Raw genomic sequence first — 15,674 nt, 5'->3', positions numbered from 1 at the left:
TAAACAAAGTGATTGTTACTCTGACTTATGAACAACTGTAGGAACGCCCACAGTGACCCAATTGTGATAGATCCCCCCAGGGATGACAACTGTCAGTATTTCTTGCATCAGCAGCTTCTGCTTTCTGAACAACCCTTCTGAAGAAAAGTCGGCGCCAGCCCGGGACTCGTTGTCTTCAGGCTCGATTAGCATTGGGACCTAAGTCTTCCAAAATCAGAATACCTGACCTCACAAGGTCTTGAACCTTCACCTTCAGCTGAAAGCAGCTATCTACATCATGACCAGGAGCACCCGAGTGATACACACAATGCTGTTCAGGCCTATACCACCACCGAGGGTTGACGGGTATGGGCGGCGGGTCTCTGGGAGTAATCAAGTTCCGCTCTAACAGAGAGGGATACAGTTCGGTGTAGGACGTGGGGATTGGATCAAAAATGATCTTCTTCCTCTCAGTACCAGCTTGATTACCATTGTGAGGCTGAGAAGCCTGCTGCTGAGGATGACGTTGTGGAGTCTGATACTGCTGAGTTGGTCTTCTCTGTTGCTGTTGAGTTCGAGTTGCTGGAATAGTCACAGCAGCAGCCTGACGATACTGTCCTCTGTTTGCACTCCTCCGACGGTGCACAGTATTTGTTTCACTTTCTCCCCTTTTGGATGCCCCAGAGGATATCTTCTTAGAACTGGAAGAACTTGAAGAGCCAGGATGGCGAACCGGAGCGCGGGTTGCTCTGACATTAACAGTCTCTGCAGCAAGAGGCTGTTCACTGATTCTGATCCCCTTCAATTCATCACCCACGGCATAATCATCGACGAGAATAGTGACAGCAACATTCTCATGAACGGGTACATCCACTGGTGGAGTACGGCGGACTGGTGGAATCACGGCTTCCAGTCTCTGGGCTAAGGCACGCAGCTCCTCTTGCCCCTGAACGACCCCTTGCATCATTGTCATGAACTGGGCCATGTTTGCCCTCATCTCGGCCAGCTCTGTCTGAACCTGATCCATACTTCTCTGTTGATTGAGCCTGGTTGAATGCCGGTGTGGTCTTCGATCAGTTATCCTGTCTCAACAAAGGAACCGGAGTGAGAAGTCTTGTCCCCAAACATGTCTGCAATGCAAGGATGATATGTGCATGATATGTGTATGATGCGGATGCTATTTTATCATGAATGATCCTGAAAAGGATATGTGTATGCGAGTTAACTTTTTTTCATTTTCATGCATTACTATTTTTTTGGAAAATAAACATGCTATGATGCAAATGATGCGAACATGACTGGTCAGGCTGTGCGTCTCAAGGCACAGGGTCAGAACTTCGGCTTGAACTCTGATCACAACCATCTGAAACCCAAAGTCAATCTGATCAACTGGCATCTGAACCCATGTCTGGAGGATCGAGTCACCATAAATCCGACTTGTGGAGTTCCGAAATAAACGGAACTGGAGATTGCATTACTATCATCACAGGATCATCCACTGAACGGATGAAAGCCAGCTCCTCTGAACAGGTACTCTCAAATTCAACCCGGGGATCCGAAATAAACGGAACCCGCTGATAAACCACGGACAGAACTCCGGCGTCCCAGAAATAAATGTCCATAATTCACAGTCACCGTCAGTACCGAGAGTCACCAACTGTACCTGTTAAAATCAACCCTTCCCCACTCACGGGTGTAGTCTAGGCCAGGGTAAAGCTGAGAGAAACGCAGTATAAATAACCTTTCGCAGAATACCATCATATACACACCCGAAGTATGTAACGATGATACCCCACCAGGGTCTGAACTGCTCGTGATATCAATGTTCCGCTAAGTGGCGCCATACCACCCGCTTCCCATGAATCACTCTATTCCTAATCATCCTAGATTTCACTCATGGTCTGGGTATTGGACCTTTTACCTCGACTGACTCCCCCCCCCCCCCCACACAGAGAAAAACAGACAACCAGCCAGGCAGTAATGAATAATGAATATGAATGCAAACATCAATGCACACAATCAATGCAAACAATAAATGTACATATATACAATGAATGCAATAAAATACAATAAGCAGAAAGCAACCAAAACCCTAATCCTAGAGAGCGCTAGGAGAGACTCGCTCAGGGAAGACGGACCAGCATAGGTCAACTTCTCTAGATCCCCAGCAGAGTCGCCAGCTGTCGCATCGCGCGAAAAACCGGCGGGAAAAGAAAGAAACAACAGAGCCGCCACCGTGCGTTATTTATCCCAAAGGAGGGAAAGGAAACGCTCGAAGTAAACCTAGGAAAGAACATGGTCTCGCGACCAAAGAGGATGGGTTCGGGAGTCGGTTATGCGAAGGGAAGGTGTTAGGCACCCTACGCATCCGTAGTACTCTACGGGATCCACGCACAAAAGGAAGGAAAATTGGTTGCTAAAACACTGCTCAAACACACACACACTGGCTGAAAGAGACAAAAGAAACTGACTGAAACCGACTCGGCAGGATATCGCATCCTGGGCCTACTTAGTCTATCAGGCATAGACATCAGAGTCGAAGTAGTTCGGACTGGGGAAACGACACATGCTCGCTAGGATATCGCATCCTATGCATACGTATCTTCTCGGACGAGAGAAGAATCAGAGCATTCGTAGCTCGGCTGACACGCACACAAACAAGACACAGGCAAACGTGGAGCCCGACTGCCAATCACTGGACTTATGTCAGCATCCGAACCAAAACAATACAACAGATAGATAGGGAGTCGGGGACTCAGCTTACAACTGTCAAACAACACACACAAAAGAAAAGAAAAGGCGCCCGGGGAGATCAGCTCAATCTCCTGCCTACATACTTCATCTGGTATGAAGATCAGGGCGATGTAGTTCCCCTACGCAGGGACAAAGGATCTAGCCTAACCAGATAACAGAGGGAGACACAACTCTAGGGAGACTACGACTCGAGCCTAGATGTTGTCATGCAAAAAGTCAACCCTAAGTTAAGGTTTCTAGCTAAATGGCACAAGGGCCAACCTATCCTGAACAAGGCTTGCACAGGAAGCAAGGGTCTCGATTGCAACTAGGGCAAGAGAAAGGGGAGGTCTCAATCGCAACGAGGGCGAGAGAAAAGAAGAGATCTCAATCACACAGGGGTGAGAGAAAAGAGTTAGTGTTAGTTGTTAGTCAAACTCGGCAAGACATCGCGTCTCGTGCCTACGTATCTCATCTGAACATGAGAATCAGAGTTGCCGTAGTTCGGCTGGCAGGGAAAAAGGACTCTATCGCAACGAGGGCGAGAGAAAGGAAAAGGCTCGATCGCAACGAGGGCGAGAGAAAGGAAAAGGCTCGATCGCAACGAGGGCGAGAGAAAGGATCGCAACGAGGGCGAAAGCAAACAAGGCAAACAAACAAAAGCACAGGTAGCACACACTATATGCATACAAGAGGCTCAAGCAAAAGGTTAGGCACTAGGGCCAACTGGAATAGGGTAAGTGTGCTCTTAACCTTGCCATTGAGAGGCTAAGGTGAAGCAGATGAAAGGATGAAGTGAGGATGAGACCTCACAGCTCTTATCCCTGGCCAGGGAGAGCTAATAGACAAATGAGCATGGGTCCAGAAAGTGGGAACCCTTCTATACTCGAAGACTCTGACACTGTACACTTTGTACAAGATCTTGGGTTTGTATCCCAATGCATCAACACACAGTAGTGTGAGCAGAGGGATGACACAACAAGAGTAGTGGGGGATAGATTGCATATCCCTACCTTCCACCAATTGCCTTACTTGAAGGACTTTTCCTGCTTGGGACAATTTTAAACATACACAAGCATTGCCTCTTAAGGAGGACTTCAGACAGTTTGCCCGGTCAAATAACAGACCGGGTCTCCAGACTACATGAAGAAGAAATGTTTACCTCAAAGCAATTGCTAAAAAGCAAAGCAAGCAACTAAAGCAACTAAAGTGTACCTGAAAAAGTCAAACTTATTAGTAAACAAGTCAACAGTTCAAAGCAAAAGGAAATGAATAAACAGTCAACCACAGAAGGTCAACTGTGCAAAGCAAGACTCAAACACATGAGTCAAACCTACAAAACAAAGGTTAGTACATGATATGTAATCAAAACCAATCACATTTGTATGATCTCAATGGCAATGGTGCTCAACCTGAAACAGGAACTCAATAGTAAGCACAGAAGACCACTAGGACTAGCCTAGGGTCAAGGGTAAAAGAAAAAAGTCAAAGCAGCAAGTAAAAGTCAACCAGAACCAAAGTCAAACATTTGAGAAGCTATCACAATTGGGCCCACATTCAAATCATGCATTATGATCATTTCATGAACATTTGAAGTCAAAGTAAAGCAAAGGAAAGCACACAAAAGTCAACAGAATGACTTGCATCAAAAGTCAACTCAAACAATCTCAAAAATTATGAAATAAATCACATTCAATCCTAACATCTAGCATGGCAAGCATGCCAAATTTCAATGCATTTGGATGAGAGGAAGGCAGTCAATTAAAATCATGAAGTCAAACCAATTTCAAGTAAGCACAATGAAAGTCAACAAACATGGGTCAACTTCAAAAAATCATATCAATTTGAAAACAGAAGAGAAATGAGTGAGGTTAACATCAATGCAAAGCTCAAGATGTCTAGTTATCACATATGAAATTTCATGATCATACAATAAGATTTGAGAATTTCACAAAAGATTTGGCAACATGTATCACATAAAGTCAACAAATGACTAAGCATGGAAGAAAATTCTCAAATAAATGGAAAACAGCATGATTAATTCCAAGAAAATTCATACACAAACTAGACATGTGATAAATCATTCATGCAAAATTTCAAATTGTTTGGAGGCCAAGAGACATGTAAACAAAAATCATACATTTGCATATCATTGGTGTGACACAAATTGTCACACCCTAGTTCAAAAATTCACAACTAGCAAACCACAAATGAGAAATGTATAAACTCTTCATGGAAACAAAGGTCAATGTGTCTAGTTTCACCACAAAAAATTTCAGGCTCATTGGATGCATCATGACAATTTCACAAAAGGAATGGCTCAATGTACCATTTATGCACACATGTCAAGAAAATAATTATCAATTAAAATCCAGCCAATGGAAAATTAATTAAAAATCACAATAAAATACTAGACATCTTTGTGATCATCATGCAAAAATTTTAGGATTTTTGGAATTAAAATGAATGAGAAATTGATCTTTGAAGTTGAGTGAAGTTTTGAAGCAAACATGAACAAGTAACATGGACTAGTGGTCAACAAGGTCAGCGCAGTGGCAATTGTGTAATATTGAGCTCACTTACTTAAACTGTGCGTTTTGGGTGAGTGTGAGGAAATGTTCCCATTGGCTCTCAGCCAATGGAACAGTGCACCGACCAATCCATTTCAAAGTTTCTGGGTTTTTCAAAAACCCTAGGGTTTAACAGCCAAGGTTTCTCAACATTCATCATCATCAAGCACAAACAAACATAAACAACATCCATAATCAACATGGCCATGAAATACTATCCTTATGCAGCATTAACCAACAATCAAAGCAAATCATTAACCATGAGAAAATCTGGGCAGAGTTAGGTTTAGCATGAACAGCATACACACATTCATCATCATGCATCTCGAAATTTAATGTGCCCAGAAATTGAAATCAAAGGTACCAACAGCATCATTAAACCTCAGGTAACACAAACATGGCACCAGTTTTCATCAAATCATCATAGCCAAACCAAATCGATGAAAAAATGCACTTGTACACAAAAATGAAAATCAAGATTTCTTGATCAAAACACAACCAAATTAAGCATGCTTTAGTTCATTAGAACCAACTCAAAAAGATCTTTCATAAATACATCATGGCATGGCAAATGATTAAGGTCGAATTGCTTACTTGTTTTTGAAGACAATGTGAAACAGGGTGGTGTTGAGTGATATAGTTCAAAACAGACGACCACACAGCTACAGAATGATGGATGATGAAGCTTGTTCAGCTCAAACTTGCTTGGACCTCCTCAAATCTCAAGTTGCCATCGGAGATGCTTTGAAAATGCAGAGCTTGAAAGAGGGTTACAGTTGAGGAATGATGGTTAGAATGAGCTCAAAATGTTGCATAGGTGAAGGAGGGATCAAGGATTGCTCGTGCCTTTTGATGGTTGGCTCAGAATTTTTCAAAATGCAAAAATGCTAGAAGAAGTGAATTGCAGTTTTCTGTGGTTTTCCAGTGGTGGCTAGGGTTCAAATGAGCAGAGAAAATGTTTATATCCATCTGTTTTAGCTCACATTATCACATGCTAATCCAAGTTTAATCAAATGGCCCTTTTTGCAAATTGCTAAGTTGGAAACAAATGAGTAAATGGAGGTGTATGTGCCACGAAATTGGGCCTTGGTTATGCTGTACAGGGCCATTACTTATGCTGTTTGTTGTCTGTTTAATGATTTGCTAGCTTGCCTTGCATTTGTGAAGCTATTTGCACCATTTGTCAATTATGCATTTTTGGTCCAAAATGTGGTATGGAGATGGCATGAACATGAAATGATGCTTGGAACATGTCACAAATATGGTATAAAGTGGATCCCAATTGGTCAAATTAAGAAAAAGTCCATAGATCAAAAAGTCAACTATGAGTCAAACTTGGATTTTTAAAGGAATAGGTCCAAAAATGCCATTTTGATTGGCAAGGTTTTGGAAGGTGAAATTTATATTTTTGGAAAGAGGATGAAAAATGTGATTTGTAGGAAAAAACCCCACCAAATTTGGCCTTATGGTTTGAGAGATATGCCCCTTTGAAGTTCAAGATTTTGTGAAAATGAATTGATCATATCTTGACAACCACACATGGGATTTGAGAGTTCTTGGACTTTTTGAAAATGGGAGAACAAGACCTTCAACTTTCATGTTGGGCAAAAATTCATTTGAAGCTTGTATCATGATGTAAGTTTAAGATCAAGAAGTTTCCATTTTTGGCAGTTGAAATTATAGGTCCACTTTCTATTTCTGGAAATTTTCTGATTTGCTTCAAATTCTTCCATGATGTTGATTGCCATGACATATGAGGCCTATTAGGACATGAATAAGCTCTCTCCAACCATTTCCATCCATCAAAACCATAGAATCAACCACAGTTGACCAACTTTGACTTTTCTAGGGTTTTGGACTGACTGTGCACTTCTGATGAATTCCAAACCCTAGTTCCTTGAGACTTTAACTTCAAATGATGTCCCAAGACATATGAACTCTTGATTATTGACCATGGTGCCCAAATTCCACAAGAATGGCCACCATCCACTGCTTTGACTGACTGCTGACTGTCTAGGGTTTCTGATTGTCTGTACATGCACTGATGGCCTTTGAGCCTTCAACCCTTGACTTGAACACTTCAAATGAACCCTCTAGTCATGTGAACTTGTTGGGAAAACCCTAGGGCTTTGATTCCTTGAGAAACACCCTTGCTTGATTAGTGGACTGATCTCCTGATCAGTTTGACCTAATTTCTGCTTGCTTGCTCTTGAGGCAACTGAAGACAATGCAAATGTTATGCAATAGACGATGATATGCTATGACCTAAAATGAAATGGTATGTATAATGATAGGTGCAAATTTGAGGTGCTACAAGGGGCTCAGAAGTAAATAAACAAAAGAAAACAAATGCATCCTATCGATGTCTTCCAGCTAAGAAAGCGATAAAATGCGGAAAAGAGGTAAAAGTACCACACGGATAAAGATCCGAAGTAACATCAATTAAAGGAGTAAGAAACCCAGGGATCTCCCAAGCTAATGCCATCAAAGAAAGGTGAGTCAGTACAGGTAATCGGAATGAACCTCCAGGGGGTATCCCACAAATAAAGTGGGAAAACCACGCAAACCATCTCTGCAAGAGTCTGTGAGCCCTCACAAAAACTCAACAAAAGGGTTAGTGAAACACGATAAGAATTTTTTCATGGATAACAATATGGTTTCAGAAACCTCAAACCCTGTGGCATACATTTCAGAAATCATGTGATTAAACATTCAAGGCATAGGTTTCACCCATTCATGCATAATTAAACCCGTGGGCAAAAACATAATGAAATTCATCCATCATACCTCATACATTCAGATGATCCAAATTAAGAGCATAAAATCATGGGAATGAGGCAAACCTGATGGGAGAGACCGGTTGAAATCAAATGGCACGGCTGGGTTTGCAAGGCAATGTTAGGGTTTGCGTGAGATGAAAGTGTGTGAGTCAGATTGAATTTTTCAGAGCTGCCTGGGGGTTGCTCTGAGTTCTCTGTCAGGTTTCTCTCCAGGTGTTGTCAAGGGTTTTGTTTCAAGGAAACCTCAGAGTATTTTGCTTCTCTTCCTTTTTTCTGTCTGATCTCCCTCTTTTATAACCTGATTTTCATGGCTTTGTGGGCTCAAATGAGAGAGGTCCAAGTCCAAGTTTTTCTATTATATATATATATTTTTTATTATTTTTATTTATTTATTTTTTTTTGTAAAAAATTATATATATATATATATATATATATATATATATATATATATATATATATATATATATATATATATATATATATATTTTCGTTTTATTTATTTATTTTTTTTCGTTTTTTTTTAATTTTTTTTCGTTTTTTTTAATTTTTTTTTTAAAGTTTCTTGGATCTAATTCTGATAGACATGATGAAATGCAATATGAAATGCTAAATGAATGCATGAATGAGGAGGGCAAATTTTGGGGTGTTACACGTATCAACGAGCTATGACTACCTTGTTTCATGATATGATGCACAAGGAGATCGAGGTCTATGTTGATGACATGATTGCTAAGTCCCGAATGGAAGTTGAACATGTAGAGCATTTGTTGAAGCTTTTTCAGCGTTTGAGGAAGTTCAAGCTTCGTCTGAATCCCAACAAATGTACATTTGGAGTCCGTTCTGGCAAGTTATTGGGCTTTATTGTCAGCGAGAGAGGTATTGAGGTTGATCCTGCAAAGGTTAAAGCAATATAAGATATGCCTGCGCCCAAAACTGAGAAGCAAGTTCGAGGTTTTCTTGGCCGCTTGAACTATATTTCCAGATTTATATCCCACATGACTGCCACATGTGCGCCGATATTCAAGCTCCTCCGAAAAGATCAGTCTCATGATTGGACCGAGGATTGCCAGAAAGCTTTCGACAGTATCAAGGAATATCTGTCTAAACCTCCAATCCTGTCTCCGCCAGTGGAAGGAAGACCTCTGATCATGTATCTGACAATTCTTGAAGACTCGATGGGTTGTGTCCTTGGTCAGCAAGACGAGTTCGGGAAGAAAGAGTATGCTATCTACTACTTGAGTAAAAAGTTCACTGATTGTGAGTCTCGATACTCAATGCTTGAGAAGACATGCTGTGCTTTGGCTTGGTCCACTAAGCGTTTACGCCAGTATATGATAAATCATACAACTTGGTTGATATCCAGAATGGATCCAATCAAGTACATCTTTGAGAAGCCTGCTTTAACCGGGAGGATCGCCCATTGGCAGATGTTGTTATCTGAGTATGATATCGAGTATCAAGCTCAGAAAGCTATTAAAGGTAGTATCTTGGCTGACCACTTGGCACATCAGCCGATTGAAGATCATCAGTTTGTTCAGTACGACTTCCCCGACGAGGAGATTCTGTATTAGAAGATGAAAGATTGCGATGAGCCTACACTCGATGAAGGGCCAAAGCCTGGTTCCAGATGGAGTATGGTATTCGACGGCGCTGTAAATCAGTACGGAAATGGTATTGGGGCAGTAATCATTACTCCTCAGGGCACACATATTCCTTTTACAGCAAGGCTAACTTTCAAATGCACAAATAATATGGCTGAGTATGAAGCCTGTATTATGGGATTGGAAGAATGCATTGACCTCAGGATCAAACATCTCGATGTTTACGGTGATTCGGCCCTCGTTGTTAATCAGATCAAGGGTGAATGGGAAACGAATCAGCCTGGTCTTATTCCGTACAGAGATTATGCGAGGAGGATTTCAACGTTCTTTACAGAAGTTGACTTTCATCATATTCCTTGAGAAGATAATTGGATGGCAGATGCTCTTGCTACGCTTGCTTCAATGATTGTGGTCAAGTATTGGAATGAAGTTCCCAATATCACCGTGATGCGCTTAGATAGACCAGCTCACGTGTTTGCAGTTGAAGAAGTGAAAGACGATAAGCCTTGGTATTACGACATCAAGTGTTTCCTCCAGAACCAGGCCTACCCGCCTGGGGCATCTGTGAAAGACAGGAAAACTTTGAGAAGGTTGTCAGGCAGTTTCTACCTCAGCGGTGAAGTGCTTTACAAAAGGAATTTTGACACGGTTCTGCTCAGATGCGTGGATAGACACGAAGCAGACCTGTTGATGACTGAGGTCCATGAGGGTTCATTTGGTACTCATTCCAATGGACATGCCATGGCTAGAAAGATGTTGAGAGCAGGCTACTATTGGCTGACAATGGAGTCTGACTACTGCAAATATGTGAAAAAATGCCATAAGTGTCAGATTTACGCGGATAAGATTCATATTCCTCCGACACTTCTGAATGTGATTTCATCACCATGGCCTTTCTCTATGTGGGGAATTGACATGATTGGCATGATCGAGCCAAAAGCGTCCAATGGACACATGTTTATTCTCGTAGCAATTGATTACTTCACCAAATGGGTTGAAGCCGCATCGTATGCGAATGTGACCAGGCAGGTGGTCGTGAAGTTTATCAAGAATCAACTCATATGCCGTTATGGTGTGCCTGATAAGATCATTACTGATAATGGATCTAACTTGAACAACAAGATGATGGAAGAGCTGTGTAGCGAGTTCAAGATTGCACATCATAATTCTTCTCCTTACAGATCTAAGATGAATGGGGCTGTTGAAGCTGCTAACAAGAATATCAAGAAGATTATCCAGAAGATGGTTGTCACGTACAAAGTTTGGCACGAGATGCTGCCATTTGCTTTGCATGGATATCGTACATCTGTCCTCACTTCAACAGGGGCAACCTCTTTCTCTCTTGTTTACGGCATGGAGGCTGTGCTCCCAGTAGAGGTGGAGATCCCATCAATGAGAGTCTTGATGGAAGCCAAGTTGACTGATGCTGAATGGATTCAGAGTCGTTACGACCAACTGAATTTGATCGAAGAGAAGAGATTGACTGCCATGTGCCATGGTCAGTTATATCAGCAGAGAATGAAGAAAGCATTCGATAAGAAGGTCAAGCCTCGTGTGTTCCGAGAAGGTGACCTTGTGCTCAAGAAAGTCTTGTCTTTCACGCCCGATTCCAGGGGCAAGTGGACTCCAAACTACGAGGGTCTATATGTTGTCAAGCGAGCCTTTTCAGGCGGTGCTTTGATGCTTACAACTATGGATGGGGAGGATTTCACTCGTCCTGTGAATTCAGATGCAGTCAAGAAATACTTCGCCTAGAAAGAAAAACAGAATAGCTCGCTAAGTTGAAAACCCGAAAGGGCGGCTTAGGCAAAAATGAGCGTCTCGGTGGATTAGACCCGCAAGGGCGATCCAGGCAAAAATTAGAGACATGAAAAAACAAATATTTGCATCCCGCTAGATTGAGTACCTCATCCTGGGGCAATCTAGGCAAAAATTAGGGATTTGGCAAGTAACTGCATCTTGACAAGACTGTGTTCTACATCTGTCATCCGTCAAAGATTCTTGTTCATTCGTCGTCAACTGAAGCTTTGAATACATCGAATCCGGAATTGGTGGAGAAATGGTCATTATGTTCAATGTAGCCCTTTCCAATATATATCACCAATTTCAAACTTGTAAAAATCTATGGAGTCTTGCCATTCGCAGGCTACCATTCCATCAAATAAATTTGAGCCTTTATCCAATTATTTGCACTCTTATTTGTTTCAATTCAACAAATGTTTTGCATGTTTTAATTGATAAAGATATCATTGTTTTCAAAATAAACAAACTTTTCACAAACAGTTTTTAAACAAAGTGACACATTCACGATGATCAAAAGATACTTAGGAGACTCTCAGTGCTCTCCCAAGGGTGGTATGATTCCCAACAGGGTAAGACATTTGTTCATATCCCTGGCATTTGATTATATCCTGTTTCTCTGGAATCTTCTGTGGTTTTTCTCTCGAGCAGGTTGCCTTTCTTGGCTTTGTTCCCTTAACAGAGTGTTGGGAAGATTTATTCACGCTCCAGATTCCCAGCAGAGCAGTAATTTTCTCCCCTCGGGTGTGTTCTCTCTGGAAGTTTGGATTTGGTGTTTTCTTCCTCAATGAAGTCGTTGAAGCAGTAGTCTTCCCTTCATCTATTAGTTAGGCTCCCCAGTAGAGTTGCTCTGAGGTAGATCCCCTGTCGAGATATTGATGTTTCCTGGCATATCTGGATTCTAGCTATAGTGGTTGGTCTGGTGGATCTTATCTGGATATTGTTATCCCTTTCAGAGATATTGCTGTTTCTCTGATCCGCAGCAGATTTTTGGTGATGGATTTTACCTGTGATAATTCATCCCAAGCAGAGTTGTTGGTATGGTGGTTACCTGTGTCGATAGTTTCCCCAACCAGAGTTGCTTTTGCGCCAGATTCTACTTGCACAATTAAGCACTTCTCCCGGCGGAGAATATTGTTTCATCCCTGCGATGATTGTGTTTTCATTGCTCCTCAACGGAGCTACGGCTGTAGCAGATTTCGGCCTGTGCAATGAATTTTTTATCCCCAGCTGAGACTTTTTGGGTTTATCCATGCAGCAGAGTGTTTGTTGAGATGTTCACCACTCTCCCCCTCAGCGGAAGAACGATTTTCTCTCCTCAGCAGAGCGTGATCTCTCAGTAGAATTCCTTAGTGGAATTGCTGATTGATCCCCCAGTGGATGTGCTCTCAGTGGAATTCTCCAGTAGAGTTGCCAGTAGATGTCCCCAGTGGAGTTGCTGACGGTTTCCCAGTAGTGTTGCTTGTGTGGCAAGTTCTACTCGTGCGTGCTGTTTTCCTTAGCAGTGTCTGCCTGTGCGTTGACTCTTCTCCTTAACCAGATTGATTTGATGATCCATCACTCAGAGATTTTGTGACTTCTGTGATATCTCTGATTCTCCTGCAGAGTCTTTGCTTCCTAGCATCTTGGATCTCCAGCAGATTGGATACTCTCCATCAGAGTTTCTGGCTTTCTCTCTCGAGATATAGTACCGGACGTTTGATTCATGGTCCTGTTTATGTTAGATATGTCTGTTTGTCAGCATTCATCATACATAAACCACGCATATACATGCATAATCATTAACATTCAGATATTCATGTTGCATTTTTACCATATATCTTTTGTTGTTGTCTCCTGCTAGTTGGTGATATACATCTCCCCAAGCAGATGGGTGTGTCTGATCCTTCAAAATAGAGTCAACCCCTTAAGCAGAAAGTGTCCATCTTTCCTGCCATTTCCCCATTGATTTCTATTCTCGTGGATGACGGTTGCTTCCGTTTTCTCCCAACACACACATTGGGATGGATTTCCCTATTGAGTTATATCCTCATTAGGATGAGTCTTGATTCAATTTGCCTTTTTTGTTTGATCCTAAATTGGCCTTTCGTGACTGTTTTGGGTGTTCCTCAGTAAGGTCACCAATGGTTTTTCACGTTATCCTCAGTGGATCTCTTTGGCTTCTACCTACAACCCGGTAGCTGTAAGTCCTATCTCTTTGGTTTTCTACCTACAAACCGGTAGTTGTAAATCCTACTTTCACCCCCTAGCAGAGGTAACCTTTGTGGTTCATTCTGGTTGATGGCGGATTTTCTGGTCGTCTACCCAGCATTCGGTAGTCGTAAATCCTATTGTTTCTCCCCATCGGAGTTTGTGCTTCCCCGCGGTATAAATGAATATTTGCTCACTAACCGGCAATTCATTCATCTTATCCCCAGTGGAATTTGCGGTTTTCTACCCAGCATTCGGTAGTTGTAAACCCTATCCTTACCCTCAGCAGAATCTTTGGTCTACTACCTAACATCTTGGTAGTTGTAAACCCTATTTTCTCCCCTTGCAGAGTTAACTCTTTGTTGTTCATCTCAACCGATGACAGTTACTCTTCCGTGGTTGTCTACCCAGTCTTCGATAGATATAATCCCCTCCTTGTTGGTTATCATTATCCAGTATTCGATTTTGATATTCCTTTCTTTTCGAGGATAATTGCTCCGAGTAAGCAATTTATCCCCAACGGGTCTTCTTTCATTCACCGTTTGCCGGTAATGTCTGTTGCTTCCCCTTGGATTGGCCATCATTATCATACCTAGTCCTGGTATCCCGATGCCTTTCTTTTCGGATGATTTATCCTTTTCTAACCTACAACCCGGTTATGGATAATCTTCCATGCGAGTATATTATCTACGTTTTGACGGCTATAGATAATATATCTCATGCGCTCCTTGGTCGAAGTCTTTTGTTGTTCTTCCCCAATTGAGTAAGATTCGTATTCCTCGTGGAATCAAATGTCCATCCTATAAACAAGTTTTCTTTTCCAGCTTTCTTCAGGATGATGAGTGTGTTGGAACACAAACCAATTCACGTTTCGGTCAATTTATCCTTTGCTAACCTACAACCCGGTTACGGATAATCTTCCATGCGAGTATATTATCTATGTTTTGACGGCAATAGATAATACATCTCATGCACTCTTCAGTCGAAGCCTTTCGTGTTTCCCCAGTTGAGTAAGATTCATTGTCCCTTTGCAGGATCGAATATTCTACCCCTTTTGTTTGGATAATTGCCGTATGCGCGCAATTTATCCCTAGTGAGTCATCTCTCGTCTACCCTTTTGTTGTTGGTAACGGTTGTTTCTCCTCTTCGGTCGACTTATCCTTTTCTAACCTACAACCCGGTTATGGATAATCTTCCATGCGAGTATATTATCTACGTTTTGACGGCAATAGATAATATATCTCATGCGCTCTTCGGTTGAAGCTTTCGTCTTTCTCCAGTCGAGTAAGATTCGTATTCTTTGAAGAATCAAATGTCCATCCTATAAACAAGTCTGCTTTTCTAGCTTTCTTCAGGATGATGAGTGTCTTGGAACACACTCCAATTCACGTTTTGGTCGATCACCTGTTATATGCCTACTACCCGGTATCCCTGGTGTTCCTTCCTGTCTGCTCCCTATTATGACCTCGGTCCCCTGTGGAGTCAGTTTTCCTGAGTCGAAACATACCTTTTCAGGTCTTCCTCAGGTGATTTGGTTGATTGATATCTCTCACTCGTACACAGGTCTTAGATATTCTTTCTTCCCGAGCTTGTTACTCACTAACCGGTAACACCTCATTCCTTTTGCTTCCCCTGGAAAGTCTTTTCAGATTTCCCCAGCGGAATTGTTGTTGTGATTCGCCTTTTGCTGTGTTGGCATAACTCCCCAATACATGCATTTCCCGGCAGAGTTGTCTTGTCAGCTCTTTCCCCAACCTGAGTCCGGATTTCATCCGAAGTATCCTTTGCGGATAGTTTTGCTGTGTTAGCGTTTTCCCCAGCACACGCATATTTGAGTCAGCTTGAGTCCTTCCATCGGATTTGTACCCCTTTGGAACTCTTCTCCCCAGTTTTGAGTCGTTACCTGCTCGCGCAATGTCAGTTCTCTTTCCCCTAATTCTGAGTCGTGTCCTGCTCACGCATTTTTCTTTTTTTCTTATCTCCATAAGAGTCCCGTTAGAGTCTCTGTCCCAGTGAGTGTA

Source organism: Lathyrus oleraceus, chromosome 7, assembly GCF_024323335.1.
Source record: "Lathyrus oleraceus cultivar Zhongwan6 chromosome 7, CAAS_Psat_ZW6_1.0, whole genome shotgun sequence".
Taxonomy (NCBI): domain Eukaryota; kingdom Viridiplantae; phylum Streptophyta; class Magnoliopsida; order Fabales; family Fabaceae; genus Lathyrus; species Lathyrus oleraceus.
The sequence above is the reverse complement of the archived record's forward strand: the minus strand, read 5'-3'. Positions refer to the sequence as shown.